Below are 26,254 nucleotides of genomic sequence, written 5' to 3'. Positions count from 1 at the left end.
CGTGGGCTCTGTAGTTGTGGCTCATGGGCTCTATAGCGCAGGCTTAGTAGTTGTGGCACACAGGCTTAGTTGCTTCGCGGCATGTGGGATGTTCCCTGACCAGACTCGAACCCGTGTCCCCTGCATTGGCAGGCAGATTCTTAACCACTGCACCACCAGGGAAGCCCCAGCACGTGGTTTTTATTGGGAGACATATTAGGCTGATAACAGTCTTTTTTTTTTTTTCCTGTTGGTCTCCAACAAATTTTATCACTCTTTTCTTTTTCTTATTAGTTATTTATCTTATACATATCAGTGTATACATGTCAATCCCAATCTCCCAATTCATCACACCACCACCATCCCCCACCCACCACTTTCCCCCCATGGTGTCCATACGTTTGTTCTCTACATCTGTGTCTCATTTTTGCCCTGCAAACCGGTTCATCTGTACCATTTTTCTAGGTTCCACATACATGTGTTAATATACAATATTTGTTTTTCTCTTTCTGACTTCACTCTGTATGCCAGTCTCTAGATCCATCCACGTCTCTACAAATGACCCAATTTCGTTCCTTTTTATGGCTGAGTAATATTCCATTGTATATATGTGCCACATCTTCTTTATCCATTTGTCTGTCGATGAGCATTTAGGCTGCTTCCATGACCTGGCTATTGTAAATAGTGCTGCAATGAACATTGGGGTGCATGTGACTTTTTGAATTATGGTTTTCTCTGGGTATATGCACAGTAGTGGGATTGCTGGGTCATATGGTAATTCTATTTTCAGTTTTTTAAGGAACCCCATACTGTTCGCCATAGTGGCTGTATCAATTTACATTCCCACCAACAGTGCAAGAGGGTTCCCTTTTCTCCACACCCTCTCCAGCATTTGTTGTTTGTAGATTTTCTGATGATGCCCATTCTAACTGGTATGAGGTGATAACTCACTGTAGTTTTGATTTGCGTTTCTCTAATGGTTAGTGATGTTGAGCATCCTTTCATGTGTTTGTTGGCAATCTGTGTATCTTCTTTGGAGAAATGTCTGTTTAGGTCTTCTGCCCATTTTTGGATTGGGTTGTTTGTTTTTTCAATATTGAGCTGCATGAGCTATTTATATATTTTGGAGATTAATCCTTTGTCCATTGATTTGTTCGCAAATATTTTCTCCCATTCTGAGGGTTGTCTTTTCATCTTGTTTGTAGTTTCCTTTGCTGTGCAAAAGCTTTTAAGTTTCATTAGGTCCCATTTGTTTATTTTTGTTTTTATTTCCATTACTCTAGGAGGTGGATCAAAAAAGATCTTGCTGTGATTTATGTCAAAGAGTGTTCTTCCTATGTTTTCCTCTAAGAGTTTTATAGTGTCCGGTCTTGCATTTAGGTCTCTAATCCGTTTTGAGTTTATTTCTGTGTATGGTGTTAGGGAGTGTTCTAATTTCATTCTTTTACATGTAGCTGTCCAGTTTTCCCAGCACCACTTATTGAAGAGACTGTCTTTTCTCCATTGTATATCCTTGCCTCCTTTGTCATAGATTAGTTGACCATAGGTGCGTGGGTTTGTCTCTGGGCTTTCTATCCTGTTCCATTGATCTGTATTTCTGTTTTTGTGCCAGTACCATATTGTCTTGATTACTGTAGCTTTGTAATATAGTCTAAAGTCAGGGAGTCTGATTCCTCCAGCTCCTTTTTTTTCCCTCAAGACCACTTTGGCTATTCAGGGTCTTTTGTGTCTCCATACACATTTTAAGATTTTTTGTTCCAGCTCTGTAAAAAATGCCACTGGTAATTTGATAGGGATTGCATTGAATCTGTAGATTGCTTTGCGTAGTATAGTCATTTTCACAGTATTCATTCTTCCAATCCAAGAACATGGTATATCTCTCCATCTGTTTGTGTCATCTTCGATTTCCTTCATCAGTGTCTTATAGTTTTCTGAGTACAGGTCTTTTACCTCCTTAGGTAGGTTTATTCCTAGGTATTTTATTCTTTTTCTTGCAATGGTGAATGGGATTGCTTCCTTAATTTCTCTTTCTGATCTTCTGTTGTTAGTGTATAGGAATGCAAGAGATTTCTGTGCATTAATTTTGTATCCTGCAACTTTACCAAATTCACTGATAAGCTCTAGTAGTTTTCTGGTGGCATCTTTAGGATTCTCTGTGTATAGTACCATGTCATCTGCAAACAGTGACAGTTTTACTTCTCCTTTTCCAATTTGTATTCTTTTTATTTCTTTTTCTTCTCTGATTACCGTGGCTAGGACTTCCAAAACTATGTTGAATAATAGCGGCGAGAGTGGACATCTTTGTCTTGTTCCTGATCTTAGAGGAAATGCTTTCAGTTTTTCACCATTGAGAATGATGTTTGCTGTGGGTTTGTCACTTAAGGCTTTTACTATGTTGAGGTAGGTTCCCTCTATGCCCACTTTCTGGAGAGTTTTTATCATAAATGGGTGTTGAATTTTGTCAAAAGCTTTTTCTGCATCTATTGAGATGATCACATGGTTTTTATTCTTCAGTTTGTTAATATGGTGTATCACATTGATTGATTTGCGTATATTGAAGAATCCTTGCATCCCTGGGATAAATCCCACTTGATCATGGTGTATGAGCCTTTTAATGTGTTGTTGGATTCTGTTTGCTAGTATTTTGTTGTAGATTTTTGCACCTATATTCATGAGTGATATTGGTCTGTAATTTTCTTGTTTTGTAGTATCTTTGTCTGGTTTTGGTATCAGGCTGATGGTGGCCTCATAGAATGAGTTTGGGAGTGTTCCTTCCTCTGCAATTGTTTGGAAGAGTTTGAGAAGGATAGGTGATAGCTCTTTTCTAAATGTTTGATAGAATTCACCTGTGAAGCCATCTGGTCCTGGACTTTTGTTTGTTGAAAGACTTTTAATCACAGTTTCAATTTCATTACTTGTGATTGGTCTGTTCATATTTTCTATTTCTTCCTGGTTCAGTCTTGGAAGGTTATACCTTTCTAAGAATTTGTCCATTTCTTCCAGGTTGTCCATTTTATTGGCATAGTGTTGCTTGTAGTAGTCTCTTAGAATGCTTTGTATTTCTGCGGTGTCTGTTGTAACTTCTCCTTTTTCATTTCTAATTTTATTGACTTGAGTCCTCTCCCTCTTTTTCTGGATGAATCTGGCTAATGGTTTATCAATTTTGTTTATCTTCTCAAAGAACCAGCTTTTAGTTTCATTGATCTTTGCTATTGTTTTCTTTGTTTCTATTTCATTTATTTCTGCTCTGATATTTATGATTTCTTCCCTTGTACTAACTTTGGGTTTTGTTTGTTCTTCTTTCTCTAGTTCCTTTAGGTGTAAGGTTAGATTGTTTATTTGAGATTTTTCTTGGTTCTTGAGGTAGGATTGTATTGATATAAACTTCCCTCTTAGAACTGCTTTTGCTGCATCCCATAGGTTTTGGATAGTAGTATTTTCATTGTAATTTGTCTCTAAGTATTTTTTGATTTCCCCTTTGATTTCTTCAGTGATCTCTTGGTTATTTAGTAAAGTATTGTTTAGCCTCCATGTGTTTGTGTTTTTTACGTTTTTTTCCCTGTAATTGATTTCTAATCTCATAGCTTTGTGGTCGGAAAAGATGCTTGATACAATTTCAATTTTCTTAAATTTACCGAAGCTTGATTTGTGACCCAAGATGTGATCTATCCTGGAGAATGTTCTGTGTGCACTTGAGAAGAAAGTGTAATCTGCTATTTTGGATGGAATGTCCTATAAATATCCATTAAATCTATCTGGTCTATTATGTCATTTAAAGCTTGTGTTTCCTTATTAATTTTCTGTCTGGATGATCTGTCCATTGGTGTAAGTGGCTGTTAAAGTCCCCTACTATTATTGTGTTACTGTCAATTTCCTCTTTTATAGCTGTTAGCAGTTGCCTTATGTATTGAGGTGCTCCTATGTTGGGTGCATATATATTTATAATTTTTATATCTTCTTCTTGGATTGATCCCTTGATCATTATGTAGTGTCCTTCCTTGTCTCTTGTAACATTCTTTATTTTAAAGTCTATTTTATCTGATCTGAGTAAAGCTACTCCAGCTTTCTTTTGATTTCCATTTTCATGGAATATCTTTTTCCATCCCCTCACTTTCAGTCTGTATGTGCCCCTAGGTCTGAAGTGGGTCTCTTGTAGACAGCATATATATGGGTCTTGTTTTTGTATCCATTCAGCTAGCCTGTGTCTTTTGGTTGGAACATTTAATCCATTCACGATTAAGGTAATTATTGATATGTATGTTCCTATTCCCATTTTCTTAATTGTTATGGGTTTGTTTTTGTAGGTCCTTTTCTTCTCTTGTGTTTCCCACTTAGAGAAGTTCCTTCAGCATTTGTTGTAGAGCTGGTTTGGTGGTGCTGAATTCTTTTAGCTTTTGCTTGTCCGTAAAGCTTTTGATTTCTCCGTCAAATCTGAATGAGATCCTTGCCGGGTAGAGTAATCTTGGTTGTAGGTTCTTCCCTTTCATCACTTTAAATATATCATGCCACTCCCTTCTGGCTTGCAGAGTTTCTGCTGAGAAATCATCTGTTAACCGTATGGGAGTTCCCTTGTATATTATCTGTCGTTTTTCCCTTGTTGCTTTCAATAATTATTCTTCGTGTTTAATTTTTGTCAATTTGATTACTATGTGTCTTGGCATGTTTCTCCTTGGGTTTATCCTGTCTGGGACTCTCTGCGCTTCCTGGACTTCGGTGGCTATTTCCTTTCCCATGTTAGGGAAATTTTCGACTATAATCTCTTCAAATATTTTCTCGGGTGCTTTCTCTCTTCTCCTTCTGGGACCCCTATAATGCAAATGTTGTTGCATTTAATGTTGTCCCAGAGGTCTCTTAGGCTGTCTTCATTTCTTTTCATTATTTTTTCTTTATTCTGTTCTGTGGCAGTGAATTCCACCATTCTGTCTTCCTGATCACTTATCCGTTCTTCTGCCTCAGTTATTCTGCTGTTGATTCCTTCTAGTGTATTTTTCATTTCAGTTATTGTATTGGTCATCTCTGTTTGTGTGTTCTTTAATTCTTTTAGGTCTTTGTTAAACATTTCTTGCATCTTTTCGATCTTTGCGTCCATTCTTTTTCCGAGGTCCTGGATCATGTTCACTATCATTATTCTGAATTCTTTTTCTGGAAGGTTGCCTATCTCCACTTCATTTAGTTGTTTTTCTGGGGTTTTATCTTGTTCCTTCATCTGGTACAAAGTCTTCTGCCTTTTCATTTTGTCTATCTTTCTGTGAATGTGGTTTTCCTTCCACAGGCTGCAGAATTGTAGTTCTTCTTGATTCTGCTGTCTGTCGTCTGGTGGCTGAGGCTATCTAAGAGGCTTGTGGAAGTTTCCTGATGGGAGGGACTGGTGGTGGGTAGAGCTGGGTGTTGCTCTTGTGGCCAGAGCTCAGTAAAACTTTAATCTGCTTGTGTGCTGATGGGTGGGGCTGGGTTCCCTCCCTGTTGGTTGTTTGGCCTGAGGGGACCCAACACTGGAGCCTACCCTGGCTCTTTGGTGGGGCAATGGCAGACTCTGGGAGGGCTCTCATCAAGGAGTACTTCCCAGAACTTCTGCTGCCAGTGTCCTTGTCCTCATGGTGAGACACAGCCACCCCTGCCTCTGCAGGAGACCCTCCTACACTAGCAGGTAGGTGTGGCTCAGTCTCCTGTGGGGTCACTGCTCCTTCCCCTGGGTCCTAATGCGCACACTACTTTGTGTGTGCCCTCCAAGAGTGGAGTTTCTGTTTCCCCCAGTCCTGTCAAAGTCCTGCAATCAAATCCCGCTAGCCTTCGAAGACTGATTCTCTGGGAATTCCTCCTCCCATTGCTGAACCCCCAGGTTGGGAAGCCTGATGTGGGGCTCAGAACCTTCACTCCAGTGGGTGGACTTCTGTGGTATAAGTGTTCTCCAGTTTGTAAGTCACCCACCCAGCAGTTATGGGATTTCATTTTATTGTGATTGCACCCCTCCTACCATCTCATTGCAGCTTCTCCTTAGTCTTTGGATGTGGGGTACCTTTTCTGGTGAGTTACAGTGTCTTCCTGTTGATGATTGTTCAGCAGTTAGTCGTGATTCTGGTACTCTCACAAGAGGGAGTGAGCACACGTCCTTCTACTCTGCCATCTTGAACCAGTCTGATAACTGTCTTAATTTGACTTGAGTACAATGAAAATCTTTTTAATGAAGATGGAGAAGCTGGATATATTATACTCTACAACCTGTTATTAACCTTCCAAATAAGTGAAAAATTCCTAGGTAGAAAATTAAGATTAGCATCAATTATATTTCTTTGTGAGGCATGTTTTTTTTGGAAGGATTATTTATTTATTTATTTATTTATTTATTTATTTATTTATTTATTTATTTATTTATGGCTGTGTTGGGTCTTCATTTCTGTGCAAGGGCTTTCTCTAGTTGCAGCAAGCAGGGGCCACTTTTCATCGCGGTGCGTGGGCCTCTCACTATCGCGGCCTCTCTTGTTGCGGAGCACAGGCTCCAGAGGCGTAGGCTCAGTAATTGTGGCTCACGGGCCCAGTCGCTCCGCTGCATGTGGGATCTTCCCAGACCAGGGCTCGAACCCGTGTCCCCTGCATTGGCAGGCAGATTCTCAACCACTGCGCCACCAGGGAAGCCCTCTGATCCATCTTAAATTAATTTTTGAATATCATGTGAGATAGAGATCCAACTTCATGTGGATTATGCATGTAGATTTTGCATGTGGATTTCTATTCCATTTTCTAGGCATTTTTCCTTCTATTTTAAAATATGGAAAGGATTGATAAAGGAACTGATATAATTCTAAAGAAATGTATTAACAATAAACTGAGAACTCAAAATTTCTGATTTCTAGGTTTATGTCCAAGTTACAGTGGTTTTCATCTAAAGGAAACCACCAGATTTTCTGCTTAACTTTGAAATCATTTGTGCATCATAAAGTTGTAAATAAAACTCTCTGAAACAGCAGCTGTGTATGGGTTTTGGTAGTTTCTTTTTTTTTTATAAATTTATTTTATTTATTTATTTTTGGCTGCATTGGGTCTTCGTTGCTGCACGCAGGCTTTCTCTTGTTGTGGCGAGCTGGGGCTACTCTTCATTGCAGTGCGCAGGCTTCTCATTGCAGTGGTTTCTCTTGTTGTGGAGCACGGGCTCTAGGCGCACGGGCTTCAGTAGTTGTAGCACGTGGGCTCAGTAGTTGTGGCTCGTGGGCTCTAGAGAGCAGGCTCAGTAGTTGTGGTGCACGGTCTTAGCTGCTCCGCGGCATGTGGGATCTTCCTGGACCAGGGCTTGAACCTGTGTCCCCTGCATTGGCAGGCAGATTCTTAACCACTGTGCCACCAGGAAAGCCCTTGGTAATTTCTTATAGGGCATTTTCAAAGATCAAACTGCTTGTTGATTTTGAATTCTTCAGTTGGTAACTGGTATTCTGAAGCAAGGATAGTTTTTAACCAATAGTGAACAGTGTATTTTATTACCTTATTTTAGCATTACTCTCTCTCCATCATTTTACAGCAATAATTAGACAGCCAATAATTTTAGCTTTACTCTCTTATTTCTTGGCATTTATTGACTTGGCTTTAGTCAATTGTAGTTGTTAAATTTAAATTCTGTTCTCCTATCACCTATAATGCTCCCTTGCCTATTTGTAATGAGAAGTATGGAGCTATTTTATTCAGAAATGGTCAATGAAATTACTCATCCTGGCAGACAAAAATAACTCAAATGAGTAAAGTTTGGCTGCATCTACCTCATTTTTGAAATTTGTGCAATTTCCAACTTAGCATTCCTGATCAAGGAAATACTGACTGCCTTTGAAAATGTTATGGGAAAAAAAAAGCAGATATAGCAATGCACCTATATTCCTCAAAGACATTCAGACCTAAGGCCATTCTCCAACCTGGCTTCTGTGGAACTGCCATTCTAACAAGCAGATGCTGTAAGCAAGAATGTGAATTATTAATGCAACATAGCATTGTCACCAACAGACCACAAAATCTATTTTAAAAATTCTTTTACTTACATAGTACAGATTCTGCTCTGGCACTGTGTGCTCTAAAAGCTGCAGGTACATTTTAGAAAACACTGATGAAGACATTACTGCTCTGTCCATTTGTTCATAGTATATATCATTATTCAAGAAATTTAAGAACCATAATGATGGAAAATCACACAGAAAGAAAAGAAAAGGAACATGGACTCTGTCAGAAACAAGGGCTACATTTTTATTCAAGAGGTCCCTAATGATGGAAAATCACAGTGAAAGGCAGAGGCGAAACCAGGATTCCATAAAGGACCTGACACACACCAGTAGTACAAGTAGGAGAACAGTCATAGCAGAGGCGTAAAAATAAAGAAAAACAAAATTAACAAGAGACAAGCTGTACTGAGGCTGATGTACCAAACAGCAACAAATCACAGCAAATTCTGAAGATTAATTTCAGAATCTTCTGAAATAAGCAAGGAGACAGACAGCATCAATATTAATGAAGCTGAACTAGAACTCCAAAAGAGCCACAGCATAAAATGGCACATGAATGTAGGTTTTGTTTTTAAATGGATTGTAGATTGGATCACAGGACCATCAGGAAAATGAAGGGACATTCACAAGAACATCATAACAGGGCCAGCTGTGTGATAAGCAATTACAACATCAGTGCTAAAATCTCCAATGTAAAAGAAAAACATCAGTGGTGAAATAAAAGAAAATGTCAACAGTCTGCAGATGAGGTAAAAGAAAGTGAAGAATAGATTTTATTGAGACTCAATAACCTGCACTGTGTCAATATCGAATGTCTTTGATAAAACAGACAATAGACTTTCAAAGAAAGATCAGAATTTGATTCTGTCTTGTAATATACTCAATTTCCCTTCAAATTGTTAGCTAAGGCAGCCCTGGAATCAGTCCAATGCTTCCACTGCTTAAACCACTTGCTGGTTGTAAATTAAATGCTTTTGGAAGCTGTATAACTTTGACAGGCTTCTAGAGTTCTGCAGAGGTCTCATGCATCCCTGTAGATCAAAATTTAAAATAAATAGTTTAAGTGTGTTAATAGCGCTGGTTACTTAAAGGAATGTTAGAATCCACATTTTTATAAACTGAAGGATTTGTTATTAAAAGGCAAGTTGTCAATTATCATATCCCTGTTGGTTTTATGGAGTGCTGTCCTCCAGATGGACAGGTCCACGGGCTATGTCTCAGCGTAGTTGTGGCAATTCTGCTTGGCATTTCCATTGCTATGTGGTACCACAGAGGGAGAAAATAACACCCACTTCAAGCTTTTTCTCTCTTCCTATAGCTCTATAACATTTATGATTGCAGGTTGTTGAGCTATTTTAACCACTAGCTGAGCCAAAGCCTGTTTGCAGGGGAAGAGAGTATAGGGGGGTTCACTTCCCATCCACAATTAGAAAAGCAAGTCATGTCTGGCATAAAACTGCCTCTGTAGGGTTGGGTTCTTTGCCAGTCTCCCCCTAAAAAATGGGTGGGAAGCTGTGGGCATTTCTGGGGAAGTTAAACCAAGGCGCCCTTTCACACAGATCTGCTCTCTGTACTACCATAAAGAAATATTAGCACTGTAGTAATTTAAAGACATGTCCACAGATTCTTTGGTATTCTTCCCTTCAAGAGCTGGTGCTTAATTCTCCTCTCCTTGATACTAGGCTGGACTTAGTGACAAAATGAATATGATGAAAATTATGGGGCATGATGTTGGGGACTAGGTCATAAAAGGCATTAAGTTTTCCTCCTTGCTCTCTCTTGAATCATTCACTCAGGGGAAAGCACGGGCCATCTCATGAGGTAATCTCAAGAGGGCATTCAAACAATCCTATGGAGAGGCCCATTGGTTGAGAAACTGAGCCTTCCAAACAGCAGCCAACAGGAATAAAAAGAGGTCACTATCAAGAACCATGCGGGTGAGCCATCCTCTTGTCCCAGTCGGCCTTCAGATGCCTGTTGCCAGGGCCGTCTTGAATGCAATTCTGTCTTGAATGCAACCTCGTGAGAGTCCCTGAGCCAGACTCCCTCAGCTAAACCTCTTCCAAATTCCTGACCCACAGAAACTGTGAGGTAATAAATGTTCATTGTTTAAGCTGCTAAATTTGACAGTGATTTTTTTTTGGCCACGTCATGTGGCTTGTGGGATCTCAGCTCCCCGACCAGGGATTGAACCTGGGTCATGGCAGTGAAAGTCTGGAATCCTAACCACTAGGCCACCAGGGAACTCCCTGGGGGTGATTTTCTATGTGGCAATAGATAATTAATACAAGCCCCTGCCATTTACTTATGGTAATTATGTGCCAGGCTCTTTTTGCCAGACAAAACTTCTTGTAAGATAATGAGCTTCTCTAAAGAGGTCTAAGATTGTTAATTTCCATACGGGTATGAATCAGCCTATTAAAAATGCTATTTTCTGTGGCTCATTCCCTAACATGGACCTATGAATCTGTATTTTAGCTAGCTTCCCAGGTGATTCTGATGCAGTTGGCTAGAGCATACTATTTGAGAAATATTGCTTCAAGCTTTTATCCTTTTCCTTCAGAAAATGCACATCTTTTAAATAAGACCCTCTGGGCATGTTGCTCCTTTTAAAAAATTATTACATTATTATTTAAAAAATACTACCCAAAGACTGTAGTGGAGTTTCTGGAAAGAGAAGGAGATGGCGTACCCTGATGAGAAGGTATTTTTGGAGACCAACAATTCCCCAAACCAGACCCTTTAAAAGATTTGTTTGGGTGGGATACTTGTACTCCCCAAGGAATTTTGGGGTTGCATTTATTTATTCTATAGGCAAAAACCTAAGCCTCATTTTGCTCACAAGTTTATCTAATTTTTAGGAGGTAAAGACAGAACCGTCTCAGAGGAGTGGAGAGTTGCCAACATGGTAGATCTGAGGGTCCCCAAAGGCCTTTTCCTAATTGAAATCTCCTTTAGTCTCATAGGATAAGATAGAGTCATTCTCTTATCTCAACCATCTCTTTTTAAACATAAATACTTTGGGGATAGGTAACATTCTTAACCATCAGTCCCTCAAAAAGAGTGACTGCATCAAACCTTTTATTCTTTTTTTCCTGTCAGTCTTAGAAAGGAGTAAGGGAGTGGAGAGAAAAAAGGTCTATTTCATGGGGCTTCCCTGGTGGTGCAGTGGTTAAGAACTCGCCTGCCAATGCAGGGGACACGGGTTTGAGCCCTGGTCCAGGAAGATCCCACATGCCGTGGAGTAACTAAGCCTGCAAGCCACAACTACTGAAGCCTGTGCACCTAGAGACCGTGCTCCACAACAAGAGAAGCCACTGCAATGAGAAGCCTGTGCATGGCAACAAAGACCCAATGCAGCCAAAAATAAATAATAAATTAATTAATTTTTTTAAAAAAGGTCTATTTCATGGAATCTATGATGCTATCGGTCATAAGGGGCACCTATATTTGGTGTATTTAAAAAAATACTTCCAATTATAATTGGAAGATGTCTTCAACTGTAAGATACCCTTTGATTTCTGAGCTATTAAAATGTGAAAAAATATGCATCTTAGAATAGATGAAATAAGAGTAATTTTATGGCTGACATCAGTGGTTATCAACCACTTACCACTGGTAGAGGAGAGTCTAGATAATGAAACTGTTTCTCACCTTTGAGTTTCAAAGTGCTAAAGATTTGATAGAAAGTAATACTGAAATTTTAAACTACTAATGGAATTATTATATTGGTTTGTGCTTAAAATCATAGGAACAAAAATGATTCCTAATACTTAATTCTTATGATCTTACAACGTAACTGGAAATCATCAGAAAAATCACAATGCTTATATACATACAATTTTTCTTCTTAAAAGATGAATTTTTCATTCATTTATTCATGGTCTCTGACATCACTGGGTCCTCAATGGCGCTAGCAAGGGTTTGGAAAGGGTTTGGCAAACTTTTGGGGGGTGATTGTTGAGGGGAGGGTAGAAAAGGAATAACTTTGTAGCCTAAAGATATAGTTATCATTAATAGGAGATGATCTAGAATATGATTCTTTTTTTTTTTAGATGCTGGTTTTGATTTATTTATTTATTTATTTATTTTTGGCTGTGTTGGGTCTTCGTTTCTGTGCGAGGGCTTTCTCTAGTTGCGGCGAGCGGGGGCCACTCTTCATCGCGGTGCGCGGGCCTCTCACTATCGCGGCCTCTCTTGTTGTGGAGCACAGGCTCCAGACGCGCAGGCTCAGTAGTTGTGGCTCACGGGCCCAGTTGCTCCGCGGCATGTGGGATCTTCCCAGACCAGGGCTCGAACCCGTGTCCCCTGCATCGGCAGGCGGATTCTCAACCACTGCGCCACCAGGGAAGCCCTAGAGTATGATTCTTTACTGGGGTCCTCCTACTACACCTTCCTGTTCTCCTTTCTTACTGCTCCACCTCTCACTCTCAGAGGAGGTGGGTGCCATCACACCCAACCCCCTCAATGTCTTGGCAACACCCCTCCAGCCTACACTGTAACTTTTATTCCTCCAGTTTCAGAGGAAGAGGCATATATACCCTGCTCCCGTGTAAGGCCAACCCTCGGTCTGTGCCCTGGACTCTATTCTCTTCTGATTTTTCAAAGAATTCACTTATACTATGACTGATTTTTCCTGTTCTCAACTTTAACCAACACACCTCTACTGGCTCCTTCCCATCCATCCACATTTAAGCATCCTCAAGGGTCACATTGTAAAAGTTGTTTGAAATAAATACAAAGTAGTGAGTACAAACAAGTTGAGTGAAATTATAAAACCCAGGCAGAGCTTAGATGAAAGATCCTGACTCCTTCAACTGCAGAAAGCATCTTCCCAGAGAGCCTCTGTGCCCCATATGCTAACTATTCATTCCTTCAAAACAAATATTTGTTAAGCACCTTCCAGGATCGTGGCAGAAAGCTGGAAATGTTTTCATTCACCAGAAAAATAGAACTTGGCTCCAAAATTGCAACTTGAATATATATATTTTTCATGGGTTTCCTAATTAGAAAGTTAGAGAGAGAAGCATGTTTTCTTTGTAGCTGGGAAGGAATAACCATAAATAAGGACTGAAATGCTTAGCTATTTGGATGAAGCCTTTCCACAAAGACTACTTATTCTACTCCTAGTCAATAAGAAACAGAACTGGAAGTATGGTAAGTTTTACAGATTCTTTACATTAAAACATTTGTATACTCAAAACAGACAGCCATATTCTAGTATATGCAAATATTCTATAGTTAAAGATGAATTAATACAGTCCAAAGACCCAATTTCTTAAGAAAAGAACATTTACAATAGCATTGAAAATATGAAATAATTTTCTGATTAAAGATGCACAGGACCTGTACACTAAAAACTACATAACATTGCTGAGAGAAATGAAAGAAGGCTTAAATAAAAGGAGAGCTATATTTTGTTCATGGGGTTGAAGACTCAATATTGTTAAGACATCTGTTCTCCCCAAATTGATCTATACATTCAATGCAATCCCAGTAAAAAACTCAGCAGGCTGTTTTATAGAAATTGACAAACTGATTCTAAAATTCATATGGAAATGCAAAGGATTTAACATAACCAAAAGAACTGAAAAAGAAGAACAAAGTTGGAGAACTAACTCTATCTGGTTGTTTTTTTAAAAAATTTATTTATTTTATTTATTGTTTATTTTTGGCTGCATTCCTGTGCGAGGGCTTTCTCTAGCTGCGGTGAGTGAGGGGGGGCTACTCTTTGTTGTGGTGCACGTGCTTCTCATTGCGGTGGCTTCTCTTGCTGCGGGGCACTGGCTCTAGGCGCGTGAGCGTCAGTAGTTGCAGCACGTGGGCTCAGTAGTTGTGGCTCTCGGGCTCTAGAGCGCAGGCTCAGTAGTTGTGGCACATGGGCTTAGTTGCTCTGCGGCATGTGGGATCTTCCCAGACCAGGGCTCGAACCCGTGTCCCCTGCATTGGCAGGTGGGTTCTTAACCACTGCTTCACCAGGGAGGTCCCCTCTATCTGGTTTTAAGACTTTGTAAAGCTTCAGTAACCAAGACAGTGAGGTATATTGCCACAAAGATAGACAAACAGATCAATGAAAAAGAATAGAGAGTCCAGAAATAGGCCACATGTATATGAACAAATGATATTTTGACAAAGGTATAGAGGTAATTCAGTGAAAAAAGGATAATCTTTCCAAAAAATGGTGTTGGGATGTTTGGATATCCACATGCATGACAGTGAATGGATATATACATATGTCAAAGCTTGTCAAGTTGTACACTTTAAGTATACATAATTCATTGTATGTCATTTATACCTCAATCTAGCTGTTTAAAAAACATTAAGATTTATTTCTGAAAAACCAATGTATAATTTTTCAGATGATGTTGTTAGATGTCTCCCAAATCGTAAGTGGAATACCATCTGGGTTAGGATCTCCTATGGATAGATAAACACAACAAGAGAGCAACCCTGTGCTCTGGTAAATTCACACCAGGCTAAGTTAAGATACTGCCATTGGATTATTTTCCTTTAAACTTAAAATGTTTCTCACTATATTGGATTAGAATTGGTGATCAGAACCAACTGTCATTTTTGCTAAAAGAATAGATATTTTTTTCTCTTATCAGTGTTTTTAAAGAATAGATTTTTAATTTTGAAGTGAGAAAAGTAATTCTTCAAAATAAATTCTAATTTTAGAATGACACAATTCATGCAGGTATCTTTTTCTATCATCCTTGATAATCTGAGTTGGTACTATTACGTTAGGCAGGAAATCCTATTAACGTCTAATTATGCTAGGGAAATTAAATGATTCCTTGAATCACCCAGAGTAAAATCTTAAGGGCAACAGTTTAGCTTTTAGTATATTTTGACAACGTAAGAGCTATTAAAATAAAAATTGGGCTTGGTTTAGTGGTTAAGATGTTTGTCATTCAAAAGACGTGAGCTAAATGTCCATCAAGCAATGCATGGATAAACAAAATATGGTATACATTCAAAGGCATATTATTCAGCCTTAAAAAAGAATGAAATTCTGATACATGCTACAACATGGATGAATTTTGAAAATATGCTAAGTGAAATAAGCCAGATATAAAAGGACAAGTATTATATGATACTACTTACATGAAGTACCTAGAATAGTCAAATTCACAGAGACAAAAAGTAGAACAGTGGTTACTAGGAGATGGGAGGAAGGGGAAATGGGGAGTCGGTGCTAAAAAGTTGCAGTTTGGGAAGATGAAAAAGTCCTAGTGATCAATAGTGGTGATGGTTGCACAACAATGTGAATGTACTTAATGCCACTGAATTGTACACTTAAAATGGTTAAAATGGTAAATTTTAGGTTGTATATATTTTACCCCAATAAAAATAAATTACCTTTTTAAAGCCTGGGCTAAGAACCAGTTCTACCACTTAAAAGTTATGAGATCTTGAGCTATACGTGTATAGAAGCCAAAAGTTCCTCCTACGCAAATAGGGATAATAATACCTACCTCATAGCCTACCTTAAAGAGTTTTTGTGAGAATTAAATGAGATAAATTATGTAAAGTATTTAAACAGCTTTTTTGGACAAAGTAAAAGTGAAGAAATGGTATGTATGTATGTGTGTGTGTGTGTGTGTGTGTGTGTGTGTATATATATATATCTCTATATATATATCTATATTTACCTCTCCATCTCTAAGGTCAACAGTTTGTTGAATGAGTGAAGAAAGGAATGAATTGCAGCGCACTTTTCCCCAGTGTATTCGAAATGTTAGAACAATGACAATAAAAATGACTATTAATATTTCCATAATGATTTAGAATTCACAGAGAGCTTTCACATACATCACCTCGTCTGAATGTCATAATAACAGAACGAGTAGTGCAGATGTGAGACTGCTGTTCTTAACCACCAGGAACCTACAGCAAGGCAGCAATTAGGGTGCTTAGTACAATGGAAGAGTGAAGAAGCAAAGTTAAACTTTAAACTCAGATTTGGAGCCCAGGGTCTTTTCCACAGACACAGTATAAAATGATCAACAGGATGGGAAAATGTGCAGAACGTAAGATGACGTGAAAAGTTGGTAGGTAGTACCATTGTTTGGTACCTTTGCCCCAGATATCCTTCCTTCCCTCACACCTAAAAATTAGCTACTATGCCTCTGGCAATTAGGGGTTAAAGTGGGACTTCAGTGCACCTGAGATAAGATACCTTTTGATCGTGAGTAAGAGCCAGAAACGGTGGGAAAGAGAGGAATCTGACACTGATAACCTCAGAGCAGGAAGGAGCACTTTCCTACAATTTCATTCCCATCACTGGAAAAAAGCCCTGGGAGCTGTTCCATTTCTTGGCCAATGAGTTCTCCTATTGCTGAAGTCACTGTCTATACAGGATGGAAGATGGATACGGAAAAGTTGGAAACAGACAAGGAAATAGAGCTACTGCAAACTGGACCAGAATAGATTTTGACTGTGATTTTTTCTAGAAGTTAAGAATAGTGACTTAATCAATCAGTGAGGAAGGTACCAGCCAAGAAATGGGACTATCTTCGTTTATTGCTGCAGAGCATCTGGCAGCAATGAAAATGAGACTATGGAGTCTTCCGTGCATTATACTGTCTGTGGTGACTCTTCCTCCATAATTCCCTGGGCTGTCTTTTTTTGTTTGTTTTTTCAGACTAGATTTTTGGAGGTGTTATCTTCTACCTACAAAACACAATTTCTGCCCTTAAATTCTGCACCTGAAGTGTTTACCAATTTCCATTTCCTTTAAAATGTTAGAACTGAGTCATAATAAAGCTGGATAGTCATACAATAACCCTGAAAAGTGCTTGAAGAAAGCCTTACTGAGATGACTCCAACCTAAAACTATATGGCAAGCACACAGTTCTCCCAGTGCCTTCATCATGATAGAGGTGATCTTCCTGTAGTCTCTTTTGTTGTCTGCCTGCCTAAGATGCTCTTCCTGGCTCTAATGAGTGAGGATATAGACACATGTCATTGCTCCTTTCTCTCTACTCCTTTGACCTCGGATAGCATGCAGCCAGATTCTGTCTCCATCGTTACTGCAGAAAGTGCCATCTTTAAAGGAAGATGCCTTTTGCAGTCTTGTAAGAACTCCAGCTGGTCTGGCAAAGGTTGTAACCTATTTCACATCTTCAAGGATTACTCTTTTTTGGGGGTGTCTTTAAAAAGCAACACTCTACAACTACCTGTTTCCTTACGTAAAATTCCCCCATATCCTTTACCCCCATGCTTTAAAACACACTTTTAGGTGGCATAAATACTACAGGTAAGATCTGAAAAGCTCAATGTTAAAAATTATTAAATGTCATTAATTGTACATGGCAAGAATCTTTAAAATACACAGAAACTTCTTGAACAAACATCCGTGTGACACAATATACTTTCAGATCACGTCAGGTTGTTGGTCTACTAGAAGATACTGAGAAATTTTCATATGGATGTGAAATTATGATGGTTTCTAAGGCTACTGGTGTCTCTGAAAAGAAACATCTGTTCCTAATATTTCATGTCTAGGGTTTGATCACACGGTAATATAGATGCTGCTCTCACTATTTCTGCATTAAAGAAGCAACTGAGGCATATAGAACCTTGACGACTGATGAGGGTGACAATGTAATGGAGCCTGTAGGTAGCTCAGGACTCCCTGGAGGAATGGAGCTCAAGGTAGGAGGGGCTGTGTGCTAATAAGAAAAGTGTCTTAGAGAAGAGATGGGATTCACAAAGTTTGAAGGAGGCAGTAGGTGGCCTAAATAGTAGGTATTTAGAAGGAGATTCTGGAAGAGTACATAGGAAGTATATTAGTTTGTTTGGGCTGTGATAACAAAGTACCACAGACTGGGTGGCTTAAACAACAGAAATTAATTTCTTCACAGTTCTGGGGGCTAGAAGTCCAAGATTAAGATATCAGCAGGGTTGGTTTTTTTCTGAGGATCTCTCTGCTTGGGTTGTAGGTGGCCATCTTTCTGTGCCTTCGTATGGCCTTCCCTGTTTGTCTGTGTCCTAATCTCTTCTTCTTACATGGACACCAGTCATTTTGGATTAGGGAGCACCTATCTGATCTCAGTTTACCTTAATTACCTCTTTAAAGGCCCTGTCTCCAAAGAGTCAGTTCTGGGGTACTAGAGGTTAGGACTTCACAACACATGAATTTGGGAGGAGGGACACATTCATCCCATAACAGAGAGCAATCTAGGCAGGGGCATGACGACATGAAAAGTATATGATGATGACTGGGTGTTTGCTGTAGCAGATGTGTAACGTGCTCTTTGGGCAGTGGGGAGAGATGCAGCTGGAGAGGTAGATGGGGCTCACAGGATGAAGGGTCTTGTCTACCAGGCTGTGGAGTTCGGATTTTAGCCTGGAGACTATGAGAAGCCATGGAAAATTTTATTTTATTTTATTTAAAAAAAAATTATTTATTTATTATTTTTTGGTTGCATTGGGTCTTTGTTGCTGTGCATGGGCTTTCTCTAGTTGCGGGGAGCCGGGGCTGCTCTTCGTTGTGGTGCGCGGGCTCTAGGTGCACGGGCTTCAGTAGTTGTGACACACGGGCTCAGTAGTTGTGGCTCGGGGGCTCTAGAGTGCAGGCCCAGTAGTTGTGGCGCACGGGCTTAGCTGCTCCGCGGCATGTGGGATCTTCCTGGACCAGGGCTCGAACCCGTGTCCCCTGCATTGGCAGGCAGATTCTTAACCACTGCGCCACCGGGGAAGCCCGAAAATTTTAGATTATGGAAATGGCACAACCATATTTGTGTTTTTGGAGGCTCTGTCTGCACTGGGGATTGGATTGTAAAGAGGGAAAGTATTTGAAGGCAAGGAAACTAATTAGGAAGTTAAGGGTGAATCCAGAGAGACGAGGAAGCTGGAAGGAGGTTTTCAGGGTGCTACGTAGAGACTGCAGGGGAGGAGATGGTGTGGAAGAACCTGAAGCTGTTATGAGCAAGTGGACAGGATGAGGTCTTGAAGGCAGACCAAGGGCACAAAAGGCACGGAGAAGGAGGTCAGTGAAGAAAAGAAGAAAGATGTAAGGATGAGGAAAGATTCAGAGAGCTTAACAGAGGGAGGGGGATTAAAGGAGTCCCTGCCTGATGCCTCTGTTTTTGCTTTTGTTTCTGCTTCTGTTAAGAGGATGGTGGATAAAGTCTGGGACTTGAGGAGAATAATAAAGATTTGGAGTGACCACCGTGAATAGAAAGGGAATAAAATAATTTCTGAGCTATACTCAGTGGAGTGCATGGCTTTCACAGGAGTGTGGAGGGGCCGGAGGATAGTAGTCCTGAAACAGAGAAATTGAATGAGGTGGATTTCTGTTTGGATGGCTGAGAGAGATGACGAGGCCAAAGTCCCAGGCTGAGGGAACTGGGGGGGCTGGTGAGAGAGTGGCTGATATTTTGGGATCCAGGCCAGGGGAGAGAAAAGGAACAGCGAGAGGCTAGAAGTCTGACAACTTAGGACGTTTGAGGTAGAGATAAGGCTGAAGAGCTGGTTTAATGAAAGAGAGGACACGTGAAGTGCAGGTGGAAAGGAAGCGGTGGTGAAAACAAAGAGGCTTCTAATGAAAAATTTCAGGGGAAAGAGAAGCTTTAGGTAGCGACAGGGTCCTGAAGTCAGTGTTAGTGAGTGGAGATGTGTGCTGAGATTACACAGGAGAGTTTGATATTAGACCCAAAAGGAAAATTTCCTAAAAATGCTGTCAACATGGCTCTGTTGTTTGGTCTTTTTTAAACTTTGGGCTTGGGGAATATTGGAAACCTCTGTTCCCTAAGGAAGACGAAAGTGAAAAGATAGAGCTCTGAAAAACAAGTACATCTGGGGACCATTAATTATATGTAAAAACAAAAACACCCTCAAAACAAGAAACAGGACAGGAGAGGTAAGCACTCTGCCTTTTTCGATGTTAAATAACTAGCTAGAAAGAATTCTTTGCCTAAATCTTCATAATAAGGCAATTTTATTTGGTTTATAGTTCCCGTAAATCTTGAAACCAGAGAACTTTTATTTAAGTTTTGTTATATAAATCCCCCCTACCCTTGAAAAACAGCTTGAATTCTCTTTTATGTTCTTGTCATCCTCCTGGGGTTATGAGTTTGATTAGTAAAGTGGACCTGTAATTTCTAACTTCACACTCTGCACTTTATCTAACTATTCATTATTTGCCCTAATTTCTCCCTCCAGAAATCAGTTTTCTTTTAGACAGCTTTCTTTTCCAAACTCTCTATACTATTAAAATAAAAACGAAAAAATGAAAAAGCATTAACCTTGTTCATTTAGGATATTCTATAGGAATCTTTAAAGTGAATAAACCTGTACACAAATGTTCATAGTATTATTCGTAATAGTCAAGAAGTGAAAACCCAATTGTCTATTAACTGATGTATGACTAAATAAAATGTGATATTATCCGTATAATTATATACCATTTGACCATAAAAAGTAATGAATTACTGATATATGGTACTGCTAAGAAAGAAGCCAGACACAAAGAGCCAATGGGTATATGCTAATGGGTATAGGGTTTCTTTTGGGGGTGATGAAAATATTCTAGAATTCGATTGTGGTAATAGTTGTACACTGTGAATATACTAAAAAACACTGAGTTGTACATCTTAAAAAGGTGAATTTTATGGTATGTGAATTATATCTCAACAAAAAAATAAAGTGAATAAAGCTACTAGAGACTAAAGTAAGGTCTATATGACACAGTGGACATGCTACATAGAAATAAACCATTTACTACAATTTTCTGCCCCATGGCTAGTTTATTTTGCCTTGCTATACTTGTCTATCACCCTTAAGCTATGAAGTTATCTGATTTAAGATTTTAAAAAACAGAGTCAAACTTAATCTTTTAATCATTTGGTCTTATTTCCTTTTTGTTTGAATTTAAGATTACTACATGCATTGAACATTTCTTATTTATGCCCATTGTTTAAAAGTCTCATTATGCATACTGAACTCTTAGTGGTGAGTCTGAGTCTCTAGTCTGTAAGTCAAACAGCCAGGAGTGGAATCTACCAGTAATAAGTAATATACTACTTGACACACTCTCTTATACTGCTTTGGGAAAACCAGTCAAATAGTAATTGATTGAAATAGCATTTTATAAGTCAAGAAAAGCAGGTGATTGAGTCAAAGGAAATATCATTAATTTGACTTAGAAGCAAGATTAACTTCTTTACCAAGATCATGGCCTCTTTAAGAAAAAAAAACAGGAAAGAGAAAAAAGAAAGAAAAAGAGGGAAGGAAGGAAAGAGAAAAAGGGAGGGGGAACTCGGCAATCTTCTAATGTCTGGCATAACATTCCCCGATGACCTGAATCAGGGTTTGAGGGTGAGAGTGGCAGCGCTTGTTCTAGTCAGAGATCTACCTCCACACTTACATGCACCAACGTATAAGGAGTCAGAACCCAGACTTCCTGCAATTTACTCTAAACAAGGCAGCGCTAGGCTTAACTGTTGTGATAAAATCGGGGGCTAAAATTGAGCCCCAACAGTTCCTCCCCTCCCTGAATGCACATTTTGTTCCTCATCTTTAGAAGAGAAGCGTAGTCACTTCTTAGCTTAGTCATTTCTTAGATCGGGCTGCCATAGCAAAACTGCACAAACTAACTTCTCTCTCATAGTTCTGGAGGCGGGAAGTCCTGAGATCAGGGTGGCAGCATGTTTGGGTCCTGGTGAGAGCCCTCTTCCAGGTTGTAGGTGGCTGCCTTCATGTGGTATCCTCCCCACACGGCAGGAAGAGAGAGCTAGCTCTCTGGCCTCTTCTTAGAAGAGCACTAAACTCATTCAGGAGGGCTCCATCCTCATAACCTAGTTACCTCCCAGAGGCCCCACCTCCTAATACCATCACACTGTGGACTAGATTTCAACACATGAATTTTTAGGGGGATGCAAACATTCAGTTCATAACATGGAGTTTATTTCCACTCCCCTTCCATCTGCGCTGGTCTTGTGGCTTGCTCTGCCCAACAGAACACAACAGAAGTGGCTTTCCAGGACTTCCAAGCGCGCAGGTTAAGAGAGCTGGCACTTCACCTCCTGAACCTTGGAACCCTGAGCCATCATGTAAGAAGTCCAGACTATCCTGCTGGAGAGATGTCTGCCTCATATGGTGACCCTGGAGGATGAGATATCATGTGGAGACAGAGGCCACAGGAAGAGCACTGAGGAACCAAACATGTGAGTAAAAAAGCATGTGTATGTTATAGATCCAACCACTATGACTGCACTCATTTGAAGTCACTAAGTTTGGGGCTGTTTTTTTTTTTTTAAATATAACAATAGAAAACTACGACAGAAACTGGAATCTGGAAGTGAGGTGCTATGGTAATAAAAAGCTAAAAACATGTGGCATTGGCTTTGGGACCAGCTGGAGGGCAGAGGCCAGAAGGGCTTTGAGGAGACTGTAAATGAAGTTGGAAGGAGGGTGATAACAATGTTATTGGATACTGGGGAAAAGGCAACCCCTGTTAAGTAGTGGTGGAAAGTCTGGCAACCTGTTGACTGTAGTAATACATCAATACAAGATAGAAAACATACCTCATGAACTTGTCAATATGGCTTAGGAGATTTGCAGGCAGAATATTGCAAGTACCAGTTGGTTTCTCTAAGCTGCATATGATGAAACAGGAATACAGAGTCCCAGCCAGGACTTTGCTGGCAAGAATCAAATCCAAGGTGCTGCCAGCTAGATGATAGAGCTTCTAAGAATTTTAAGTGCACACCTCTTGGATTTTCTTTGCTAAACAAAAGGACCCCTGAGAATCTTAAAGGCATTGCCCCATAGCACCTGACTCTAAATCCAAGATAGAGGGGGCCTGTCTCACAGAGATTTGAGGGTGTGGCTTTTATCGAATAGAGTGGATTAAAATTTCATACACTGGAAGCCCCTAAAGATTTTTAAAAAGGAATTATATAAGCATGGCATGAAGGGACAGAGATAGTGTAAAAACAAAAGAGGCCTCTGAGCCCACAACTTCCTCTGGACAAGAAGCAAGCAGAGACTGCTACTCAGTTGCAAACATGGACCGTTTCTTTTTTTTTTTGGCTGCATTGGGTCTTCATTGCTACACACAGGCTTTCTCTAGTTGTGGCGAGTGGGGGCTACTCTTCGTTGCGGTGCACGGGCTTCTCATTGCAGTGGTTTCTCTTGTTGCAGAACATGGGCTCTAGGTGCGCGGGCTTCAGCAGCTGCAGCATGTGGGCTCAGTAGTTGAGGCACACGGGCGCTAGAGCATGCAGGCTTCAGTAGTTGCGGCGCATGGGCTCAGTAGTTGTGGCTCGAGGGCTCTAGAGCGCAGGCTCAGTAGTAGTGGTGCAGGGGCTTAGCTGTTCCACAGCATGTGGGATCCTCCTGGACCAGGGATCAAACCCGTGTCTACTGCATTGGCAGGCGGATTCTCAACCACTGCGCCACCAGGGAAGTCCCTGGACCATTTCTTATGGAAAGTGAAGAATGACTCAGAGGGCAGAGCCAAGGGCCTAGAGAATCTGATACTCCCAGCACGTGGAACTGGGCCTTAATTAAGGCACATTCTCTGATCTCAGAGTTGGAGGAAATGATAGTATGTGCTTGGCCTAATTTTAGAATTACTATGGTCTGGTGACTGCTATGTACCTTCTATCCCTCCCACCCCTTAAAAAATTTTTTTTTAAATCGAAGTATATTTGATTTACAACATTGTGTTAGTTTCTGGTATACAGTAAAGTGATTCAATTATATAGATAGATAATATATATGTACACACATGTACACACATATTCTTTTTCACATTCTTTTCCATTATGGTTTATTACAGGATATTGAATATAGTTCCCTGTGCTATACAGTCGGACCTTTTTATCTATTTTATGTATAGTATTTTGTATCTGCTAATTCCAAACTCCTAATTTATCCCTCCCCCACTCCCTTTTCCCTTTGGTAACCATAAGTTTGTTTTCTATGTCTGCAAATCTGTTTTGTAAATCAGTTGATTTGTATTATTTTTTTTAGATTCCACATGTAAGTGATATAATATTTGTCTTTCTCTGTCTGACTTACTTCACTCAGTATGATAATCTCTAGGTCCATCCATGTTGCTGCAAATGGCAATATTTCTTTTTTTTATGGCTGAGTAATATTCCATTATATATATATATACCACATCTTCTTCATCCATTCATCTGTTGATGGACACTTAGGTTACTTCCATGTCTTGGCTATTGTGAGTAGCGCTGCTATGAACATTGGGGTGCATGTGTCTTTTCGAATTAGAGTTTTCTCTGGATATATGCCTAGGAGTGGGATTGCTGGATCATATCTATTCCTCTCTTTTTGAATGGAGGTGTCTATTGCGGTTATCCTGTCCCTTTTTCACCATGGTATTGCTGGATGCAGGTGGGACAGATAATTTTTCTTTTTAGTTCACAGGTCTTTGCAAATAAGGGCTGCACTTGAGAGACCACCCTTGAAGAGCTTCAGTTGCTCCTGGACCTTATTTAAGTGACAAAGTCCCAGACTTTGACCTGATGCCATAAAAGTACGAGATTTTAGGAGCTCTGAAGAGTGAGTATATTTTTCACATTGGAAGGATGTGAATATTTGTGGCCAGAGGGTAGACTAAAGTAGCTAGTTTCCAAAGATTGTCTCCCACAAATACTTCTCCTACAAGTATACTTGCCACTCTTCACATTAAGAGATGGAGCTTATTTCCCTTTCCTTGAATCTAGACTAGCTTTGACCAGTAGGATGTAGACAAAGTGACATTCTAGGTCTTCTGGAACTAGACCTTAAGAGAACTGACAGCTTCCACTGCCTATTGCTACTGAAATGCTCCCTCTTTGAACCCAGCCGCCATGCTGTGAGATGCCTGAGTGACAGAGAAAGGCCATGTAGAGAAGAACTGAGGTGGCCTAAGCAACAGCCCTGGCTGACTAATACCAAATGTCAGCCAAATGAGTGAGGCCATTTTGGATCTTCCAGCAATCCCAGTGCCTAGCCTAGCAATTCCACCCAAAGCAGAACTACCCAGATAACCCACAGAAATGTGAGAAATACTAAATATTTGTGTTAAGCCACTAAGTTTTGTTTGTACAGAAGACTATAGTTGAAGGGAACTAATAATATCTGTAGAATGCTTTCATCTTGTGCCAGGTAACCTGCTTGCTGCTGTACACACCATTTTCGTTAGACCTCATAAAACCTTTGTGAGGAAGATGGTGGTAGGATCAGGAAACTGAGGCTGAGACAAATAAGATGGTCCAAATGACATAGCTAGTAAGCGGTAGTACCAGAATTCAGGTCTAGGTTATCTGGCTCCAAAGCCTGTATTCTTTTTAGTATGCTGTGACACTCAACAATATTTTATAATTAATGGGCAAACCTCAGGTTTAACACAGAGAAAAATATGATTGGTGATTTTAAACAATATTACTCTGGAAACCTTGTTTATATTAAGTCCTGGCAAATTCTTATTTTATATACCATGCTAATGCATAGAAAGCCAAATCTTTGCTTTATCATAGTCTCAATTAATAGACTTTTATTGAACTTAATTTCCTCTTTTAGCACGTACTATTCAAATAACAGGGAGATATGTTCCTTGCTTATATTGATAATAAATTTTAATTATATTTCTATGGAAAAATCTTTCATTTTGCTACTTATGGAATTCTTCAATTGGTTTAATGCGGTCAAAAATCTATTCATTACATTTCACTTTCTTTAAAGTTAATATTTGTGGCATATATAGAAAATGCAACAGAAGATAGTTATATTTGATAGGCACAACATTCCTGAGATTTTGACTTAAAAAAATAATGTGGATTAGAACAATAACACTAAAAAATCTTCAAAGAGCTTGAAATACCTGCTTCAAAGCCCCATATCTAAGATGGAATCTGTGGTTAAAGAATAGTGACATTTCTATTCTTTCCCAAGATAGCTCATTTCAATTTATTCACAAATGATTAGGTAGTTATACTTAGCTAACAATTCTATACAAAGGAGTCTCTTAGCATTCTTTTTAGCAGTATAGTTCTATACAAATGTGAGCAATGGTTTTAGGCCAAATTTTTCCTTTTATTTGGTTGCTCTAGACTTTCACAATTTCATAGTCTGGCTCTTAGGATTATTTTCCAGTTGCTAGAGATTTTACTACATTTTGCGTACATTCACAGAAATATTGATGGAGACAACAGTGGTGAAAAGTCTGGCAGGCTGGTTCCTTTAGGGTCTTGTCTCTGTCCACTGCCGCCATGAACCCCTTGCTCTGCCCTAGCCACTGGCAGCTCTTTATTGTGACTTTGTGAGTGAGTGGTATTCTT

At 39.7% G+C, this 26,254-nt stretch overlaps 1 protein-coding gene across 9 annotated transcripts in view; it reads right to left on the bottom strand.

The window, feature by feature from the left end:
* The window catches only part of SP9 (Sp9 transcription factor), a 68,060-nt gene that overhangs the window by 30,397 nt on the left and 11,409 nt on the right, over positions 1-26,254 (bottom strand). Inside the window, exon 2 of one of the 9 annotated variants that reach the window (XR_014264754.1) lies at positions 18,457-22,067. The exons of the other annotated variants lie outside the window; for them this stretch is intronic. The gene's annotated coding sequence lies outside the window, so the exon portion shown is untranslated. Of the gene's footprint in view, positions 1-18,456; positions 22,068-26,254 lie in introns of those variants that run through there. 9 annotated transcript variants of the gene reach the window in all.

The sequence above is a fragment of the Balaenoptera physalus genome (assembly GCF_965194825.1).
Source record: "Balaenoptera physalus genome assembly, chromosome: 6".
Lineage (NCBI taxonomy): Eukaryota > Metazoa > Chordata > Mammalia > Artiodactyla > Balaenopteridae > Balaenoptera > Balaenoptera physalus.
This window is presented reverse-complemented; position numbering and strand designations above follow the sequence as displayed.